Here is a 20,978-nt window from a genome sequence, read left to right as displayed (position 1 = left end):
TATAATAATGAATAACAATTCTGATTTGATGGAGGCAGACGTGAGAGTACGGAGGAACATCTGGAAAATTTCTGAAATGCCCGCTTCGCTGCCACTGCTACTGTATGGTAACCGGAATCTCCGGAGCAGAAGGCCTCGAAATCCTCGGCTTTGTGTGTTTCAGCGGCCGGGGCGAGGTCGAAGGGGCTCGACAGAGGATACCGCTCGGCAGGCTGTATCGGAGGGGCTGGTCGGAAGCTCGGAGTTTTCGGACGGATGGACTCAGTGTCGGCTGTGGTCGGCTGATTCCAAGGTATTGGCAAGTTGACAGTGCCTGGAGGTTTATGGCAGGGAGTTTCTCCCTTTTGCCGCCTGCTATCGGGGACTCGGGAGCTGATCGACTCGGGACTTTGAGACTTTTTTTTACTGTGCCCATGGTCTGTTCTTCATCAAATGATGGTATTGTTTTACACTGCTGTAACTATATGTTATAATTACGTGGTTCTGTTAGTGTTAGTCTTCGGTCTGTCCTGTTTTCTGTGATATCACTCCAGAGAAACATCGTATCATTTCTTAATGCATGTATGCATTTCTAAATGACAATAAAAGAGGACTGAGTGTTCTTATAATCTAAATAAATAAGTAAATAAATTACAGTATACAAATATTGAATAGATTAAAAATCGTGCAAAAACAGAAATAGTATATATTTAAAAAGTGAGGTAGTGTTCACGGGTTCAATGTCCATTTAAGAATTGGATGGCAGAGAGGAAGAAGCTGTTCCTGAATTGCTGAGTGTGTGCCTTCAGGCTTCTGTATCTCCTACTTGATGTTAACAGTGAGAAAAGGGCATGCCCTGGGTGCTGGACGTCCTTAATAATGGACGCTGCCTTTCTGAGACACCGCTCCCTGAAGATGTCCTGCTTACTTTGTAGGCTAGTACCCAAGATGGAGCTGATTAGATTTACAACCCTCTGCAGCTTCTTTCAGTCCTGTGCTGTAGCATCCCCACCTCCCCCCATACCAGACAGTGATGCAGCCTGTCAGAATGCTCTTCGAGGTACATCTATAGAAATCTTTGAGTGTACTTGTTGACATGCCAAATCTCTTCAAACTCCTAATGAAGTATAGCTGCTGTCTTACCTTCTTTATAACTACATCGATATGTTGGGACCAGGTTAGATCCTCAGAGATCTTGACACCTGAAACTGCTCACTTGCGCCAACCAACCTGCAGGAGTTTTCAAGGACATTTTCAACCTCCCACTGCTACAGATGGAAGTTCTCACTTGCTTCAAAAAGGCACCAATTATACCAGCACCTAAGAAGAATAATGTGATCTGTCTTAATGACTATCACCCGGTAGCACTCACATCTACAGTGATGAAATGCTTTGACAGGTTGGTCATGACTAGACTCAGTTCCTGCCTCAGCAAGGACCTGGACCCATTGCAATTTGCCTATCGCCACAATAGGTCAACAGCAGATGTAACCTCAATGGCTCCTCACATGGCTTTAGACCACCTGGACAATAAAAGCACCTCTGTCAGGATGCTGTTCATTGACTATAGTTCAGCATTTAACAGCATCATTCCCATAATCCTGATTGAGAAGTTACAGAACCTGCGCCTCTGTATCCCTCTCTGCAATTGGATCCTCGACTTCCTAACCAGAAGACCACAATCTGTGTGGATTGGTGATAGTATCTCCTCCTCGCTGACGATCAACACTGGCACACCTCAGGGGTGTGTGCTTAGACCACTGCTCTAATTTCTCTATACCCATGACTGCGTGGCTAGGCTTAGCTCAATTACCATCTATAAATTTACTGATGATACAACCATTGTTGGAAGAATCTCAGGTGGTGACGAGAGAGCGTACTGGAGTGAGATATGCCAACTAGTGGAATGGTGTCATAGCAACAACCTGGCACTCAATGTCAGTAAGACAAAAGAGCTGACTGTGGACTTCAGGAAGGGTAAGACGAAAGAACACATACCAATCCTCATAGAGGGTTACCAGGTACTCCATCAGGAGCTTCTGCCTTGCAAGAGTTCATCCTCTTTAAAGACAGCCTAACATCAGCCTCTGAGACAGAGAACACAGGGTCACCGGGTGCAGCAGGGATCTTCAGAGCTGTAGTTATATTCTCCCCTTCAAAGCCGGCATAGAAGGCATTGAGTTCATCTGGTAGTGAAACATCGCTGCCATTCATGCTATTGGGTTTCTCTTTGTAGGAAGTAATGTCTTGCAAACCCTGCCAGAGTTGTCGTACATCTGATGTTCCCTCCAACCTCGTTCGAAGTTGTCTCTTTGCTCTTGAAATAGCCCTCCGCAATTCATACCTGGTTTTCTGGTACAGGCCTGGGTCGCCAGACTTGAATGCCACAGATCTAGCCTTCAGCAGACAAGATTCCTCCTGGATCATTTATAGCTTTAAGTTTGGGAATGTACAGTACGTCTTTGTAGGCACACACTCATCCACACAGGTTTTAATGAAGTCAGTAACAACTGCAGCACACTCATCCAGATTCGAAAATGAATCCCTGAATACAGTCCAGTCCACTGATTCAAAGCAGTCACATCGGTGCTCCTGTGCTTCCCTTGTCCATACCTTCTTGGTCCTCACTACTGGTGCTGCAGTCTTCAGTCTCTGATATACTCAGGAGTAGAAGTACAGCCAGGTGATCAGACTTCCCGAAGTGAGGATATGGAATAGCACGGTAGGCATTTTTGATGGTGGTGTAACAGTGGTCCAGTGTTTTATTTCCTCTGGTATTGCAAGTGATCTGTTGATGGTAATTGCTTAGTGATTTTTTCAGATTGGCCTGGTTAAAATCCCCCAAAACAATGGTGAAGGCATTCGGGTGCGCTGTTTTGTGCAAGTTGATCCCATTGCTCAGATCATCTAAAGCCTGACTGTCATTGGCCTGAGGTGGAATGTATACCACAACCAAAATGATCGTGGAAATCTCCCGTGGTGGGAAAGATGGATAGCCAGATGTTGCAGGTCTAGATATTCCGTCATTCACCTGCCCCCCCGCCCCCCCCGGCCCCGGTTTTGTGTGTGTTGCTTTGATTTCCAGCATCTGCAGAATCCCTTGTGTTTAGAATGGCAACTGCTCAGCAAATGACTGCAGATAACTGCAGAGTTATGCACCCCAGCCACCTCAGACATTTTCTCTTCCCCCCACCACCCACCCACACCTTCTATGTGGCAGAAAATACAAAAGCCGGAAAGCACATACCACCAGATTCAAGAACAGCTTCCACCCCAATGTTACAGGACTATCCAATGGTTCCCTCGTACACGTGACTTTATTGTCCAGTACTAGGGAACCATTCAGTGTGCTTATTGTTTACCTGCATTGCACTTTCTCCGTAGCTGCTACACTTTATTCAGCATTGTTATTGGTTTCCCTTGTCCTGCCTCACTGCTCTGTGTAATTACCTGAACTGTAAGAACAGTATGCATGACAAGTTTTTAACTGTACACAATAATAAACCAATTCCAATATTCAGATTACCTTGTAACACATTGATATGCTACTGCCGGAGCTTCTACTGAATCAGCCCACGATAAGCTGATGGCTGGTTCCTCTCTAACTTTGAAGGATTCTTTTGAGGACTGCAGCTTTGCAACTTGCCCTGTCCTTAATTCTTCTGGGGCCTGATGGCGCTTGTACAATGCGTCATAGTTAGCCGTTAAACACAGCAGAGAGCAAGCAAAGGCTCTGCTTTGATTAGTTCAAGACCCATTATTCAGCACTCTCAGTGGGGAGGGTCCTGTGCTCTTTCCTCACATTCACACAGCGCGCGATGTATCGCTGGTATATTTTTTGGGGCTCGTGAGGCTGAGAGATTGCAGTGTTTGAAATGAGACAATCATTCTGTTAGCTCCACTACAGTTCCAAGGTGACTAAGGGAAGGCAATTTATTTGACAATGGTGGTGAGATTCTTTACATTCTATGGGAAGGTGGCTAATTAAAGAAGATAGATTCTACAGTTTAGACTAGGACTAGATATGTAAACGATGGGAAAATCTGCTCCCTCAGCAGTTCCTAAAGGCGAGTGGCAGGAACACACTCATTGAAGCAGACTAACAGCCGTTAGTCTTGTCTGAAAGAGTCACTCATTCTGAAAGTACGCCATCTCTTACTTAGTACACTGTGAATTGTGCTGAAATGGATCAATTTATCACTCAGATGGCAATTATATGCTGAAAATTCACAAAACCCAAACACCTCCCTGAGCCCACATCCAAGTCTGACATTTTCAGATTCTGAATCACCACTGTGTTTAACATTCATTCACACCCCCGTTTATGTGCTTTCTTGTTTTTTGCTTATTTTCTCATTTTTCCTTATTATCACAACCTTTCATCATTTTATAGAACATAGAACATAAAAAAGTACAGCACAGAATCATGCCCTTTCATCCACAATGTTGTGCCAAACCAGCTAAAAAGCAAATAAAAAATCCCAAATACTAATCCCTCCTACCTATACCATGTCCATATTTCTCCACCTTCCTCTCATTCATGAGCCTATCCAAAACATCTCATAAAAGTCTCTAGTGTATTTGCCTCTAACGTCCCACCAGGCAGCGCATTCTAGGCATCCATGACTCTCTGAGTAAAAAAACTTTCCCCTCACATCCCCTTTGAACCTACTCCCTCTCACCTTCAATACGTGCCCTCTGGTATTAGACATTTCTACCCTGGGAAACAGATACTTCCTGTCTACTCTATTTATACTTCTCATAATCTTATAAACATCTGTCAGATCTCCCTCAGCCTCCGCCACAACAGAGAAAACAACCCAAATTTATCCAGCCTCTTATAATAGCACATGCCCTCCAAACCAGGCAGCATCCTGGTGAACCTCTTCTGTACCCTCTCCAAAGCCTGAACATCCTTCCTGTAGTGGGGTGACCAAAACTGTATGCATACTCCAGATGTGGCCTAACCAGAGTTCTATAAAGTTTCAACGTAACATCTTGACTTTTGAACTCAATGCCTTGACTGGTAAAAGCAAGCATTCCATAAGCCTTCTGAACCACCCTATCGACTGTGTAGCCACTTTCAAGGAACTTGGATCCCCAGACTTCTCTGCTCAGCAACACTGTTAAGAATCTTGCCCTTAACAGTGTACGATCTCCTTGCATTTGCCCTACCGAGGTGCAACACCTCAAATTTACCTGGGTTAAACTCCACCTGCCATTTCTCAGTCCATATCTGCAAATGATCTGTGTCATGCTGCATTCTTTGCCAGTCTTCTACACTATCCACAACTCCACCAATCTCGGTATCATTCAGAAACTTACTAACCCACTCATCCACATTTTCATCCAGGTCATTGATATACATCACAAACAGCAGAGATTCCAGCACAGATCCCTGTGGAACACCACTAATTACTGATCTCCAGCCTGAATAAGTCCCTTCAACCACTACCCTCTGTCTTCTGTGTGCAAGCCAGTTCTGAATCGAAACAGCCAATTTGCCACGGACCCAGTGTATTTTAATCTTCTGGATTACCCTCCCATAAGGGACTTTGTCAAACGCCTTACTAAAATCCACGTAGACAATATCCACTGCCCTACCCCCATCAACCTCTCTCGTCACCTTGTCAAAAAACCTCAGTCAATTTGGTAAGACATGACCTGCCATGCACAAAGCCATGCTGGCTGTCCCTAATTTAGGCCATGGGTTTCCATATACACATATATTGTGTCCCTAAGAATTTTCTCCAGTAATTTCTCTACAACTGATGCGAGACTCACCAGTCTATAGTTCCCAGGATTTTCCCCTGTTCCCTTCTTAAATAGATGTACAACATGCACCACATGCCAGTCCTCCAGGACCTTGCTTGTGGCTAGAGAGGAGATGAAGATACGGATCAACGTCCCAGCAATCTTGTCTCTTGCTTCCTTCAATAACCTGGGGTAAATTCTATCAGGCCCTGGGAACTCATCTGCCTTAGCACTCATTAGGAGGCCCAACACTTCCTCCTCCTCGACCTCTAAACGCCCTAACATATTTATACATTCAGCACTGATCTCCTGGTCCTCCATATCCTTTTCCTTGGTAAATACTGAAGCGAAGTACTCATTAAGTACCTCACTCACATTCTCTGCATCCAAACAGATCTTCCCCCCTTTATCCTTGAGTGGTCCTACCCTCTCTCTAGTTAGCCTCTTGCTTTTGATGTATGTGTAGTATGCCTTGGAATTTACCTTAATCCTACTTGCCAAGGACTTTTCATGGGCTCCCCTGACTTTCCTCATTCTCTTCTTTAGCTCCTTATACTGCTCATGTGCTTCATTTGATCCTAACCTTTGCATACATTTCACTTTAATTAATCTGCATGTTTTTAGGACGGGGAGGAAACTGGACCATCCAAAGAAAATACACAGGGTGCAGGCTCCACACCCAGAGCAGGAAAAGTCAAGATCAAACCCAGGACGTTGGAGCTGTGAGACAGGGGCTCTACTGTCTGCACTGCTGTGGTGTGCTAAGTTCCACATTCTAACCGTTTTCTGGGTACGTAGCTGCAGTGTATAACGTATGGCGTAAGTGTGGATGCCCAGTGTAAAATGACATTTTGAATAAACCTGTCACAAACAAGGGAAAATCTGCAGATGTGGAAATCCAAGCAACACACACACGCACAAAATGCTGGAGGAACTCAGTAGGACAGGCAGCGTCTATGGAAAAGACAGTCGATGTTTCGGGCTGAGAGCCTTTCCTCAGGACTGGAAAAAAAGATGAGGAGTCAGAGTTAGAAGGTGAGGGAGGGGAGGAAGAAACACAAGGTGTCAGGTGAAACCGGGAGGGGGAGGAGGAGGGGTGAATAAGGAGCTGGGAAGTTGATTGGTGGAAGAGATACAGGGCTGGAGAAGAGGGAATCTAGTAGGATTCCCTCACTACCATTCAGGGCCCCAAACAGACCTTCCAGGTGAGGTGACACTTCACCTGTGAGACTGTTGGGGTCATTTAGTGTATCTGGGGCTCCCGGTGTGGCCTCCTGTATATCAGTGCGACCCAACATAGATTGGGAGACCACTTCGCTAAGCACCTATGCTCTGCCTTCCAGGAAAAGTAGGGTTTCCCAGTGGCTACCCCTCTCTTCTCCATTCCCCATCCCCTTTTCCCTCTGTCACCACACCACCTTGCCTGCACTCTTTGGTGTTGCTCCCCGTTTTCTTTCTTCCATGGGTTTCTGTCCTCTTCTCTCAGATTCCCTCTTCTCCAGCCCTGTATCTCTTTCACCAATCAACTTCCCAGCTCTTTACTTCACCCCCCCCTTCAGGTTTCCCCTATCGCCTTGTGCTTCTTCCTCTTCTCCCCCCCCACCTAACTCTGACTACTCATCTTTTTTTCTCCAGTTCTGAGGAAGGGTCTCAGCCCAAAACGTTGACAGTACTCTTTTCCATAAATGCTGCCTGGCCTGCTGAGTTCCTCCAGCACTTTGTGTGTGTTGCTTAGATAAACCAGTTGTGTGTTGTAGCAGCAGCTCTCCGTGTTTCTCTACATACACTGCATTGCTCAGGATTGAAGGCAGCAGGCAGATCAAGAGGAGATGGAAGAGTAGCATAAGAAAGGAAACATTAGCATAAGAAAGCTAAGTCTTTGAAGCATTGGTGGGCTGCATCCACATGCTTGTGGTCACATAAAGGTTAGTCCAGATAAAATGCTGAATTGTCAGAAACAGGGCAATTGAATAAGAAGCACAGTGACAATGGGAACATGCACAACAGTGCTCAACCAGAAGAGCAGGAACAGAACAAAATGGGCCCTCGGGTCCAAGCTGATGGCATTGCAAGCTTCAGTGTTTCCATTTGGTGGGTGTAAGAATTAACGCTACTGGCCTCTGATACAGACCATTGCAACAATGGCAGAAGGAGGTACTTCAAGGGTACTTGGGGATGGGCAATGAATGCTGATCTTGACAACATTCTGTAAAATGAACATTTAACACAGCTATAGTATGACAATTTTAACTCAATCTTCTGAATAGAAGATGCCCAGGCACAAGGTACAAAATGGACATAAAATTCTCCATAACTTCCGCCACCTCCAATGGGATCCCACCACCAAGCACATCTTTCCCTCCCCCCCCTTTCTGCTTTAGCAGGGATTGCTCCCTACGCGACTCCCTTGTCCATTCATCCCCCCCATCTCTCCCCACTGATCTCCTTCCCGGCACTTATCCTTGTAAGTGGAACAAGTGCTACACATGCCCTTACACTTCCTCCCTTACCACCATTCAGGGCCCCAGACAGTCCTCCCAGGTGAGGCGACACTTCACCTGTGAGTCGGCTGGGGTGATATACTGCGTCCGGTGCTCCCGATGTGGCCTTCTATATATTGGCGAGACCCGACGCAGACTGAGAGACCGTTTTGCTGAACATCTACGCTCTGTCCACCAGAGAAAGCAGGATCTCCCAGTGGCCACACATTTTAATTCCATGTCCCATTCCCATTCTGATATGTCTATCCACGGCCTCCTCTACTGTAAACATGAAGCCACACTCAGGTTGGAGGAACAACACCTTATATTCCGTCTGGGTAGCCTCCAACCTGATGGCATGAATATCGACTTCTCTAACTTCCGTTAATGCCCTCCTCCTGTTCTCACCCCATCCCTTATTTATTGATTGATTGATTGATTTATTTATTTGTTTGTTTGTTTCCCTTTTTTTTTCTCTCTCTGTCCCTCTCACAATTACTCCTTGCCTGCTCTCCATCTTCCTCTGGCACTCTCCTCCCCCTTTCTTTCTCCCTCGGCCTCCCGTTCCATGATCCTCTCCCTTCTCCAGCCTTGTATCCCTTTTGCCAATCAACTTTCCAGCTCTTGGCTCCATCCCTCCCCCTCCTGTCTTCTCCTATCATTTCGGATCTCCCCCTCCCCCTCCCACTTTCAAATCTCTTACTATCTCTTCTTTCAGTTAGTCCTGATGAAGGGTCTCCGCCTGAAACTTCGACTGTGCTTCTTCCTGTGGATGCTGCCCGGCCTGCTGCGTTCACCAGCATTTCGTGTGTGTTGACAAAATGGACACTCTTCCTTTCTCACCAGTTTGGTTAGATTAAAGTCAGGACAAGCAAAAGTCTTGCTTTAGCAACAAACAACCATCACAGAAGCCTTCTATAGATAGCAAACTTCTATAGATGCACAGTGGAGTGAATCCCAACTGATTGCATCGCGGCCTGGCATGGCAACACCAAAACCAAGAACAGCAAAGTCTGTAAAAAGTGGTGAATATAGCCCCGTCCATCACAAGCAAAACTTTCTCTATCGTTGAGCACACTTATATGGAGCACTGCCATCATCAATGACCCCCACCAAACAAGCCATGCTCTCTTCTTGTCAGTACGACCAGGCAGGAAGTACATGAACCTTAGGTCCCACACCACCAGGTTCAGAAACAGTTATTAACCTGCAACCATCAAGCTCCTGTAACAGTGTGGATAACTTCACTCACCTCAACGCTGAACTGATTCCACAACCTATAGACTCACTTTCAAGGACTCTACAACTCACCTTATCGGTATTATTTACTTTAAAAAAAATTATTATTTGACAATTTGTCCTCTTTTGCACATTGGCTGTTTGTCAGTTTTTCATTATATATACAGAATGTTTTCTTAAATTCTATTGAATTTCTTTGTTGTCTTGTAAATGCTTGCCAGAAAGTGAATCTCAAGATAGTATATGGTGACATATGATATATATGGTGTACATTGATAATAAATTTACATAGAACTCCGAAGCTCCTCTAGTAATCAGAAGGCACAGCATGGGTTTGGGAGCCAGAAAGAACAGTGCAAACCGAAACTACAGAGGCTGCAGCCCAACAGTGCTCTGAGAAAGTGATTTAATCCACTGAAGACAAACTATCGCCATAAGGAATTATTGGGAATTATAGATCAATGTGAGACAGTTCGAAAAACAATAACTTTACACATTGCTGTCCTGTTTCTTGATATTTCTCCATCACATCATGCATCCAAAGGCCAGGAGGGAAAAGGCTTTCTCTTGCACTATTTATAGCAGTCAACAAAGCAGCTTAGAGTACTTGTGTAGATAGGATTATTCAGTGAATTGTCCATCTCAGCACAGGCCAGGTTGCCAGTGGTCATAATCTTAAAGCTGACACACATGGTAACAGAGATCCTGCAGAACAGAACGGTCTCTTCTTGGATGTTATTTATCCACTTTGTAATATGTAATATGAACTCAGCCATATCAGTACGAGTTTGCCAGTCACTTGTGGAACAGTCATTTTAAAGTGACATACTCAGTGAATGAATCAATGTCCTGAAGATGGGCCTGGCCCAAAACATCAATTTTTCATTCCCCTCCATAGATAGATAGATACTTTATTGATCCCAAAGGAAATTACATTGTCACAGTAGCATTACCACTTCACAGATAAACAAATATGAGAAGAGAAGTAAGAAAGAGTAAAAATTAAGTTACCTCAGACAGTCTTACAGGAGGGGGGTCATCAATTCCCCAGCTATAGGTTGACTCATTATAGAGCCTAATGGCCGAGGGTAAGAATGACCTCATATAGCGCTCTTTGGAGTAGCACAGTTGTCTTAGTCTATTACTAAAAGTGCTCCTCTGTTCAGCCAAGGTGACGTGCAGAGGGTAAGAAACATTGTCCAGAAATGGCAGGGTTTTCTGGAGGGTCCTTTGTTCTATCACGACCTCTAGTGTGTCCAGTTTGACTCCCATAACAGAGCCAGCCTTTCTAATCAGTTTATTGAGCCTCTTAGTATCACCCGTGTTGATACCATTGCCCCAGCACACCTCCGCGTAGAAGATTGTACTGGCGACAACAGACTGGTAGAACATGTGAAGGAGAGGCCTGCATACTCCGAAGGTCCTCAGTCTCCTCAGGAAGTAGGGGTGACTCTGGCCCTTCTTGTACACAGCCTCTGTGTTGGTGCTCCACTCAAGTCTGTCATCCAGGTGCATCCCCAGGTACTTGGAGGAGCTATTGATTTCCTCCAGCATTTTGTGTGTGTTACTTTGCATGCCCAGCATCTGCAGAATCTCTTGTATTTACATTTTAAAGTGAGATGTGTAGGCGCCTCTTCTTGCAGAGGATGGTGAATTCCTAGGGCTCTCTGCCCTGGGGAGTTGTGGAGGCTGGAGTACTGAGCATATCAGGGATGTTAGCTTAACTATCAGAATTGGGGAGGGGATCTGGTTCAGATCAATCATCATCAAAACAAATGGTTGGGCATGCTAGAGGGTCTGAGTGGCCTACTGCTCCTATCTTTTCATAGTGCTAAAAAGAGGCATCTTTTATCACCACAGATAAGTAGTTAACAAATCTAGTGAAGGGTGTGGTGTGCTGCCCCAATGCAATTCTCCAGGATCACAGTCGTCAGCGGCAACTATTCAGAAGAGCTGGAAAAATGGGGTGAAGGTGATTGTCTTTAACTTCACTGGCTCCCAGGCAATAAAAGAACCTGACAGAATTTTAACCTGGTGGAAATCTGCTAGAATAGGAGATGCAAAGAAAAAACTGAATGAAGGTGTAATCAGGTTGGTGGAACACCGACCTCCATGTCAGGAAATTGTGGGATCAACCTTCTCTCCTTCAGGCGATCATACATAAACCCACACACAAACAAACATACATCCAATATAAACACACCACCCACACACATATACAATCATAGACACACATGCAAACACTGATATATAGACACTGTACGCACAAAGACACACATTGCACATACATACACAAACATAGCCCCAGCCTTAGACAATTATATTGTCCTTTCCTGCCCCCCCTGTATTTGCCAGTGAGCGGGCACTGTCCTGAAGCATGTTCGCACAGTCAGGTTGCGAGCACTGACAGCACTTTGCTGTTGAGGTTGCAGAACTTTTGCCAGGGCTGCAGACAGGAACCGACTGGCCCACAGGAGCAGCAATCCCTTAATGGTTCAGCATGCTCACTCCTTACCTACACCGTTGTTCTCCGGTGATTTCTAGCCACGTTATCAGCTGCTGAATCAGAAACAGCAGACACACAGGCCATAGATATGGCATGAAATCTCCAGTGAGTCAGAAAGGAAGCCGTGAGTCATTGAGTTCCTCAGAATAAACTTAATAACGCACCTGCTGTGAGTTTACAGAACCTCCATTGCCGACAGCACAGCCACCGGGGGGGGGGGGGCCTTGCAAAAGCTGCACCTGGTTAGCACTAAACAGGCTCTGATGCAAAGGAAGAGTTGTAAGCACAGCAGGGTATCCCACTTGCCCTGTGAAACTGGTGCAACCAGCCATCACTCCATGTCTGGCAAGTGCTTGTCTATAAATGAGACCTTCCAGTGCAAGTCTGGGGACCAAGAGCAGGAAATGTTTCCAGATTTGATCTCTTGAAAGATCTGTGCATGCATGCAAACACACACATACTCACTCACACACTCTCATAAACACACATGCTCACACATACCCACACACTCTCATACACACACACACACACACTCACACACACACGCTCACACACTCATACACACACACATGCACACTCACTCACACACACTCACACGCGCGCGCACACACACACACACACACACACACACACACACACACACGTACAGACAAGAGTAGGTCTACATACAAACAAAAATATAGAAACATAGAAAACCTACAGTACAATACAGGCCCTTTGGCCCATAAAGCTGTGCCGAACATGTCCTTACCTTAGAACTACCTAGGCTTTACCCATAGCCCTCTATTTTTCTACGGTTCATGTACCCATCCACAAGTATGCACACATGCGAAGCACTGACATGCATCTACACATAAAAACATACACAAACATATCTCCTACATACACACAAAACACACACACAGAGGAACATGTGTACACTTGTGCGCACACACATACAGACCCCCACACCCCAAGACATAAATGTACGTGCACATACAGAGGCACAAATGCCATTCATAGGCTAACACTCTCAGCTTGGGTTGGCTCACATAGTTAACTGGCAGAAGGGCACTAATGTATGAATTAGTTGTCTACATACTGATGAAATAAGGTGGAAACTCATTAATATGCAGCTGTCTTTATAAATAAAAAATAAATGCCTTGGGTCTGGGTACTTCACTGGAGAAACAATAACTGCTGCTCTGTGAAGCTCCAGGAGAGATGATGAGTGGTGAGGTCTGAAGGGGACAGCTTTTTGGATTCACCCCCTAAAACAGGGGGCTGAAAGATATTGATAACGCAAAGTGGATATGTGGCCGATCCACCAGAAAAAGCAGAGCTGGTTTCCTCCCATCACAGAAGTAGAAAATACTAGAAAAACTCATCAGGTCAGGTCACATCCATGAAGAGAGAAAGAAAGTCCACATTTCAGGACGATGATCTTTCATCAGTAAAAGGAAAAGTTGGAAATTAAATTTGTTTTAAGTTGCAGAGAAGGGAAAGGGGCTGAGAATGAATGTCTGTGATAGGATGGAGACCAAAGGAGACTGAATGAGAGAGTGAGAGAGGGTGGGGAAGGATTGTTAATATAGATGACCTCTCTGGAGAGTGCATAAACACAATACTGCAATTGTGAGGAACCTTTCTTTCAAGCCATTTCTGAATGAGTTCTGAATGATGATTAGAGTTCGGCCACTGTGAGCGCATCTTGACTGCTGAGACAGGAGTGATTTTGACTAGGTGTGGAGGCAACAGAGGCTGAGCAATTTCTCTCCTGTCCAGCATATTGAATTTTTGGAAGTGGCACCTAGTATGCAAGTGAGAAAGACTGAGAAAACACCAGAATCATGACACAGCCTTTGTCTACACTGGGATTGGGCCTGGGGTGGATTTAGGGGCTAGGATCCCATGTCACTAACATGCTCAGCTGGATAACCCTATAGGATCTGTCCGTAGCAAGGACGTTGAGAATGCAGCTGTTGCAAAGTACAGTATATCACCTGATACCATGATACAAGGAGATGCAAGTAAATAGTCACGAACGAGCAGGAACTCCGGCAAAGTCCTGCTGTACAGGGTCATAGAGTCAAAACCAGACCCATCCACTCAACACGTCCATGTACTCTGTTAGGTACAAGTATTCACGAGGAGCTCAGCACTTCGGAGGGATTGTTTACCGAAGTGGGGTTGTGTGGGTATCAAAATCTACAGGAAGGAAATACTTCCACATGTTATTTCTGGGATAGAGCCAATGAAGAGAGCTTTTCAAATAATTCTACTGGCTAGGAATAAATAGAATGAAAGACTTCACAGGGAAACGTGTATAGCTCTTTGAGAGCAAAAGGAGCCCATCCTGGAGCCAAGGGAGTTGCTGATCAGATCAGAAACTACTGGGTGACTACCAATTATTTTCCATCTCCCTAGAGATAGACTACTCCTATTCGACTGCATTCTCAGCCGTCAATCCCAGGATGAAGGCCCATCTCCTCTGTCCTCTTGATCTATCTAACAGCTTCTAATGTAACAGAGATTGGAAAGCATACAGTTGGCTATAAAACACTTCGATTCTCTCTTCTCATTGCTACCAGCAGGAGCTTGAAGACACACATTCAACACTTTAGGAATATTTTCTTACCCTCTGCCAACAGATATCTGAATGGACAATGAATCCATGACACTACCTCACTATATTTGCTCTACTTATTTATTTTCTTTGTATATTTCTTATTGTAATTTACAGTTTATTTGATGTATTGCCCTGTAATGCTGACTGATGTCAGTGATAATAAACCCGATTCTGAATACCTCACCTCAGACACGTAAACAGAGTAAGGAACTACTCCTGTTCTATTTCCTAAATTTTATGCATTTAACTTACAATATGTCTTTGTCTCTTCTTCTACACACCTTAACCACTGGAAAGGAGTTCTTTCTGTCCACTGTCCCCACTTTTCATAATCAGAAAGGCTTCTTTCTCAGTTGTTAAACCCATTCTGACGTGCAGATGCCAAACAGAGGGGAGCATCAGAGACATTGGACCTTCAGCCCACTAAGTCCATACTAACCATTAGTTACCCTTATCCTACACTAATTCTATTTTATTTTCTCCGCATTACTATCAACTCTTCCCAGTTTGTAGTATTGAGTTTTAAAAGTAGAGGCAGTTTTAGGAGTCAGCTGTTTTTTTGAAGCAGTAGATGTATTGTCATTCTGGAGTTTGCTTCACATATATTTTCTGCAAGGGAGACTGTCAGGCACAGAAACAGACCCTTCAGCCCATCAAATCCATGCCAACCATCGAATAATAATTATACTAAAACAACAGGAATTCTGCAAATGCTGGAAATTCGAGCAACACACATCAAAGTTGCTGGTGAATGCAGCAGGCCAGGCAGCATTTCTAGGAAGAGGTACAGTCGACGTTTCAGGCCGAGACCCTTCGTCAGGACTGATGATTAGAGTTTGGCCACTGAGTGAGGGCATCTCGACTGCTGAGACAGGAGTGATTTTGACTCAGGTGTGGAGGCAACAGAGGCTGAGCAATTCCTCTCCTGTCCAGCATATTGGATCATTATACTAATCCCACTTTACTCTGCCCACATTCCCATCAGATTCTACCCCTCGTCTATCTAGTACAGTGTTGGCCACATGTCTTTGGGAGGTGAGAGGAAACCGGAGTGTGTAGTGGAGATCCAAATACTCACAGGGAGAAACTGTAAATGGAATTCATGGACTCAGGGTCTGGACTTTTTTTTACGTGGCTGTATTTTACTGCCATCTTACATGCGCTATGCGTGTTTTGCGCTGTGTGTGACTGTTGGTACTTGGCCCCAGAGTAACACTGTCTTGATTATCTGTATTCATGAGTATTCATGTATGGTTGAATGACAAGTAAACTTGAATTGAACTGAATGGAAACACAGGCAGCATCCCAGGTCAGGACTGAACACTGGTCACTGGATCAGTGAGGCTGCTGCTCTATCAGCTGTGCTGTGCTGCCCAAATGCTATTGCTATGGTTTCATCTTGACCCATTACTCAATCTCCAGTTTATGTTCCAACCAATTGTAATAAAGGACAGCAAAGCCCATTTTGTTGATTCCCAGCTGGACTGAAGATGGCCTGAATCATTTCCTGCTCTGTACACATAGATGCTCTGACCACTCCATGTTAGATAGAGGCTTGAGATAACCTGCTGGAGACCTTGTACAACCTAGTGGTCCAAATGAACGAGGGGAATTTAAAAGTATTTTATTGAGATACAGTGCAGAATAGGCCCTCCAGGCCCTTTGAGCCACACTACCCAGCAGTCCCCTTATTTAACCCCAGCCTAACCATGGGACCATCTACAATAACCAATTAACTTACTAACCGATACGTCTCTGGACTGTGGGAGGAAACCGGAGCACCTGGAAGAAACCCACACAATGTCCTGGGTAGAAGGTACAAACTCCCTTACAGGCAGCGATGGGAATTGAACTGGGATTGCCTGCAAATGGGACGACCACTGGTTAGACTTTGTGGGTCTAACCAGTGGTCCTCAAAGGGGATGAATTATGGCCCAAATAAATGTGCTCCAGTCTACTCAACTACATAACTCTTAACCAATGCTAGTCTCCTCAGAATCCTCTGATTTCATTGGAAGGACGAGCGATGACCTCTCCCAGGCCAATATCCCCTGTTTTGAGGCCCTCTGAACACTCAGTCAGTTACAGCAGGCCCACACCAGACTCCTGAAGAAGCTCTGTAATAGTAAGAGATTACTGGGAAGACAGCGGAGAAGATTTAAAGATTTACAGCTTCCTTGAAGAAAAGCAATATTCTACTGATTACTGGGGCTGTCTAGCCCATGTTTGCTCAAGGTGCAGGAGGGGTAACCTGGACAGTGCTGGGAACGTCAAGGCCATGCATTGTGACCCAGAAGGAAAAGATATCCCAGCTAGGCACTTCCTACCCATCTGTGGAGGAGTCTGCAGTTCCCACATTAACCCTACTAGCCTCCACAGAACCCATAAAACTTAAGCAGAGCTAAGTTATTTGCAATCATACAATATTGCCTTAGAAGAAGAATTCACCCTTTCAGTCTCTTGTGTGGTTCTTCATTAGGGCTCTTTGAAATTCTATTTCTACATAAATCTCTTTCCCAGGAATCAACTGGTGTCTCTGAAGAGCACCAAACATCCTGGGTCTGCTAACAGCATACTTGACTCAAGGCATCCTTCATGACTTACCTCAGTACAACGTGAACTTCATAAAGTACATTATGTAGCGGTGGACAGAGCCAGAAACAGGTGGAAGGGAGGCAGGGGTTTGGGGAGAAAGTCCAGGGACCTGGGGTAAGGTTATTGGGTCTTATGATAGCTCAAAGTGAAGGCTGGATGTTGGGGATAGTAGGAATTAAGATAGTACGTGGTTCCTTAAGGTTGTTATAGCCGGGGGGGGGGGGGGCGCGGTATAAGCTCCCACTATCTATTAAATGCTCCCAATGATATGTGTTTCAAATGGCCTCTGACAACCAGGTCCATCTCCTGGCCTTCATGTGTGTCTTAACTACTAAGCCCGACATAACTGTTTCTACAGACAGGAGAAGTGATGAGGGTGGTTTACTGGCGTATCATGGGGATCGGTTCGGGAGTAAACCGCAAAGGAAAATCCAGATCTGGAATCCCTAAGGCAGTCCTGCACTGAGTTCAACGCTGACTGGAAGCTCCTGCGATGGCATTGGTGCCAAACTCTGCCATTCCTTTGGATTCATCGGCTGCCTGGACAGGAGAAGCCTGCTAGATGGGCAACAGCTTGCTCTCCAAATTGTACTGCCCCAGCTTGTGTATCAGGTAGTCAGCCCGGGCACAACATCCATGGTCAGCTCCCCCACACCACCCCAACACCTCCTCCCCACCCCAACCAACAGCGGGCCTCAGAGTGGTTAGGCTTCGTAGTCAGGGGATGTGATTAGGGTTAGGTGGCATATGATCAGTGGTTGGCTGGAAGTGGGAGGGAGGATTGATGGCAGGCACAAAAGGAGTGAGGATCAATGGTTGCAGGAGGCGACATTGCTCGAAGAGGTGAGAGTGATTGGGGTAGGGTCAGTGGTCGGTTGTGGGTGACTCACTACCAGGGGGTGGTTTTGGGCTGGGTACGTGTAACGCTCTTTGCCAGTGCTGCGAGAAGCCGGCTGATGGCATGAATCATGTATGAGTGACTTAAAGTAGTGTGAGCACTACACACCCTTGGGAGTCAGTGTGCACATCCAGGGTCCCCTGTGAACTACAAACAAGAGACCTAGGCTTTAAGCAACTCTTAAAAGCAGCCTGCCCTCTCTTATGAAAGATCTCAGTCGGGGTTATCCAGCATCCTCCTTTCCAAAATCCCAAATTTGGCTAATCCAACTTATTCTCTTTATTTGAGTAGTTTCACCTTCAATTAAGTATTCCAAGCAAAATCCTAATCCATCCTTTAAAACAAGCTGCCTCTAATTACTTGGGTTAGCTACATTCAGAAGTGGATATTACATTGACTGCTTGCCAGCAAAAAGCATTCTCAACAGATTCCTGCAGTCTCGTTTCTATAGCCTTCTATTATTTATTCACACATCCCTCAGGATTTCTGGATATATCCCATCAGTCTCCACACATCTGTCTTTCTGTTTAACTCAATAACCGGTTTACCAATTTAGCATTTACTTTACTGCTTACCAATGCAGAGTTCCTGCTTACCTTCCTGCTAAGTTCTGCTAGCAATAGAAATTGTGGACTTTGTGTGACCCCACACTATTCATCGGCAAAGCTGGAGGCTGGCCACAGGAATGCGATTGGATGTCCCTGAGTGGGCAACTTGATAGATGTGTACACAATTACAAGAAGCATTTCTCAGGATGGAAATATCAAATATTAGAGATCATAGGTTTAAGATGGGCAGGGGTAACTTTAAAGGAGATATACAAAAGCAAATTTCTGCTCAAGGAGCGACAGGTGCTTTGAACATGCTGCCTGAGGAAATGGTGGAATCAGATATAACAGCAAAACTATATTGGCACCATAGTTGGCATAGACAAGGGCCTGTTCATGCACTGCACTGTTCTATGCTGTTTCTATCACCAGTATTCATGGGTATTCATATATGGTTAAATGACAATTAATCTTGAATTGTGAACCAAGATCCTAAGGGGTCTTAATAGGGTGGATATGCAAAGAATATTTCCTTTAGGGAGCACTTGAAGAACCAGGTTCTCTGTTTAAAATTAAGGGATCTTCCACATCTGACACAGATGAAGTGAAATAGTTGGAACTCTCTTCCTCAAAGAGCAGTGGAAGCAAAGTACTTGGATATTCTTAATGCACAGGCAGGCAGCATGTGGAGGAGAGTAGACTCCAAAGAAACTAGTTGGAAAATGGATTAATGGATTCCCCTGGGAGCTGGCATAGTTTTAACAGTCTGAAATGCCTTCTTCCAAATGAAAGAAAAATGGAAGAAAAACAAGAGGATGAAAGAGGTGAAGTTACAACAGATTAGTTACTATCTTATGAAATGGACAATCAGTATGCAAAATTCATCATGCTCTTTCTCTGGGGATCCCATCCAGTATTTAGGTATTTTCCTTTCACAAAGATATTGGTAAAATGCTTTCCTGTTCTTTTCAGTATTTTGAGGCACCTCCTTCCATTGTTCCCCAACTCCAAAGAAGCTGAACTGGAATAGATAACAATGATGCAAAGTGACCACATACCATTTTAAAGGGCCATTACTGGACATGTGTTGCCAAGCACCAAGGATGAGAAATGTGTCAAAGCAAACCGGTCAGGTGTGCTGACATTGTTCCAGCTATCGGTGTGTACAATCTGAAGGGCTGAGTGGATTCAAGTCCTGCCTCACACCTTCGGTAGCAAAACTGGCAGTGGCAGGGGACACTTAGCCCCACTGCGCTTACCGAGAAGCCCTGCGGCTTCATTCAATTCTTACAATAGCTTGTGCGACTCATTCGTATACTACCTGTCAGTGGGAATACCCAGCAAATACTGAGCCCACACTGCACAGCCTCGCTCAGTTCCTCCTTCCTGAAGTGTGAACTACACACTCCAGAATATAGTCTCGCTCTCTCTCTCTCCTGAAAGCACGAATCAGCATTCAGTCTCTGTTCGTGCATATAGTGTTGTGAAGTCAATCTCTCCTGAGCACTCACACACTCAGTTTCTTGCTCTGGGTATGGCCTCACTCACTTACACTCAGTGGCCACATTATCAGGTACCTCCTGTACCTAATAAATTGGCCATTGAGTTATGTAAATGGTCTTCTGATGTAGTAGCCCATCCACTTCAAGATTTGACATATGTGATCAGAGATGCTCTTCTGCACACCACTGTAGTAACATATGGTTATTTCAGTTACTGACACCTTCCTATCAGCTTAAATCAGTCTGGCCATTCTCCTCTGATGTCCCTCATTAACAAGGCATTTTCACCCACAGGACTGCCACTCACTGGATCATTCTCTGTGAACGCTGTGTGTGAAAATCCCAGGAGAGCAGCAAACCACTCCGTCTGGCACCAACAAGCATTCTATAGTCAGTCACTTAGTTCACATTTTTCAACATTCTGATGTTTGGTCTGTGACGGGGACCTGAATTACCCCTATGAACTGTGCTTTTGAAAAGAGAGAGAGAGAGAGAGTTGTTCAACACAGACACCTTGTTTAAAAAGAGAGAGAGAAAGAAAGAGAGAGAGAGACAAAGACTAACTTTTGGATTTCTGCTGAGTTGGAGAGAGAGAGGGCACTGAGCAGCTCTTAAGTTGCTATGGTGACCAAGGGCGGCGTTATTTGATGGACAGTCGATATTATAGTTTCTCTGGAGTATGTTTATACTTTCTCCAAGGACATTTGCCTGCTAGTACACTCGTACACAGACAAAGGAAGGAGGAGTTATTTGAGAGACAGTTGGTACTCAGTATGGTGAGATAAATAGGAGGTCAGATGATAGACCTGGAGCACATGTTTTTGGATACTGAACAGGCTTTGTTGTGCCCACAGAAAAAGTGGGTTTTT

At 45.0% G+C, this 20,978-nt stretch overlaps 1 protein-coding gene across 2 annotated transcripts in view; it reads right to left on the bottom strand.

Annotated features, from left to right (window-relative positions):
- smpd3 (sphingomyelin phosphodiesterase 3) overlaps nucleotides 1-20,978 on the bottom strand; it is a 236,589-nt gene that overhangs the window by 58,536 nt on the left and 157,075 nt on the right. The gene's annotated exons all lie outside the window — the stretch shown is intronic.

Source organism: Mobula hypostoma, chromosome 14, assembly GCF_963921235.1.
Source record: "Mobula hypostoma chromosome 14, sMobHyp1.1, whole genome shotgun sequence".
Classification (NCBI taxonomy): Eukaryota; Metazoa; Chordata; class Chondrichthyes; order Myliobatiformes; family Myliobatidae; genus Mobula; species Mobula hypostoma.
Note: the sequence above shows the minus strand (reverse complement) of the source record. Positions and strands in the feature narration are given on the sequence as shown.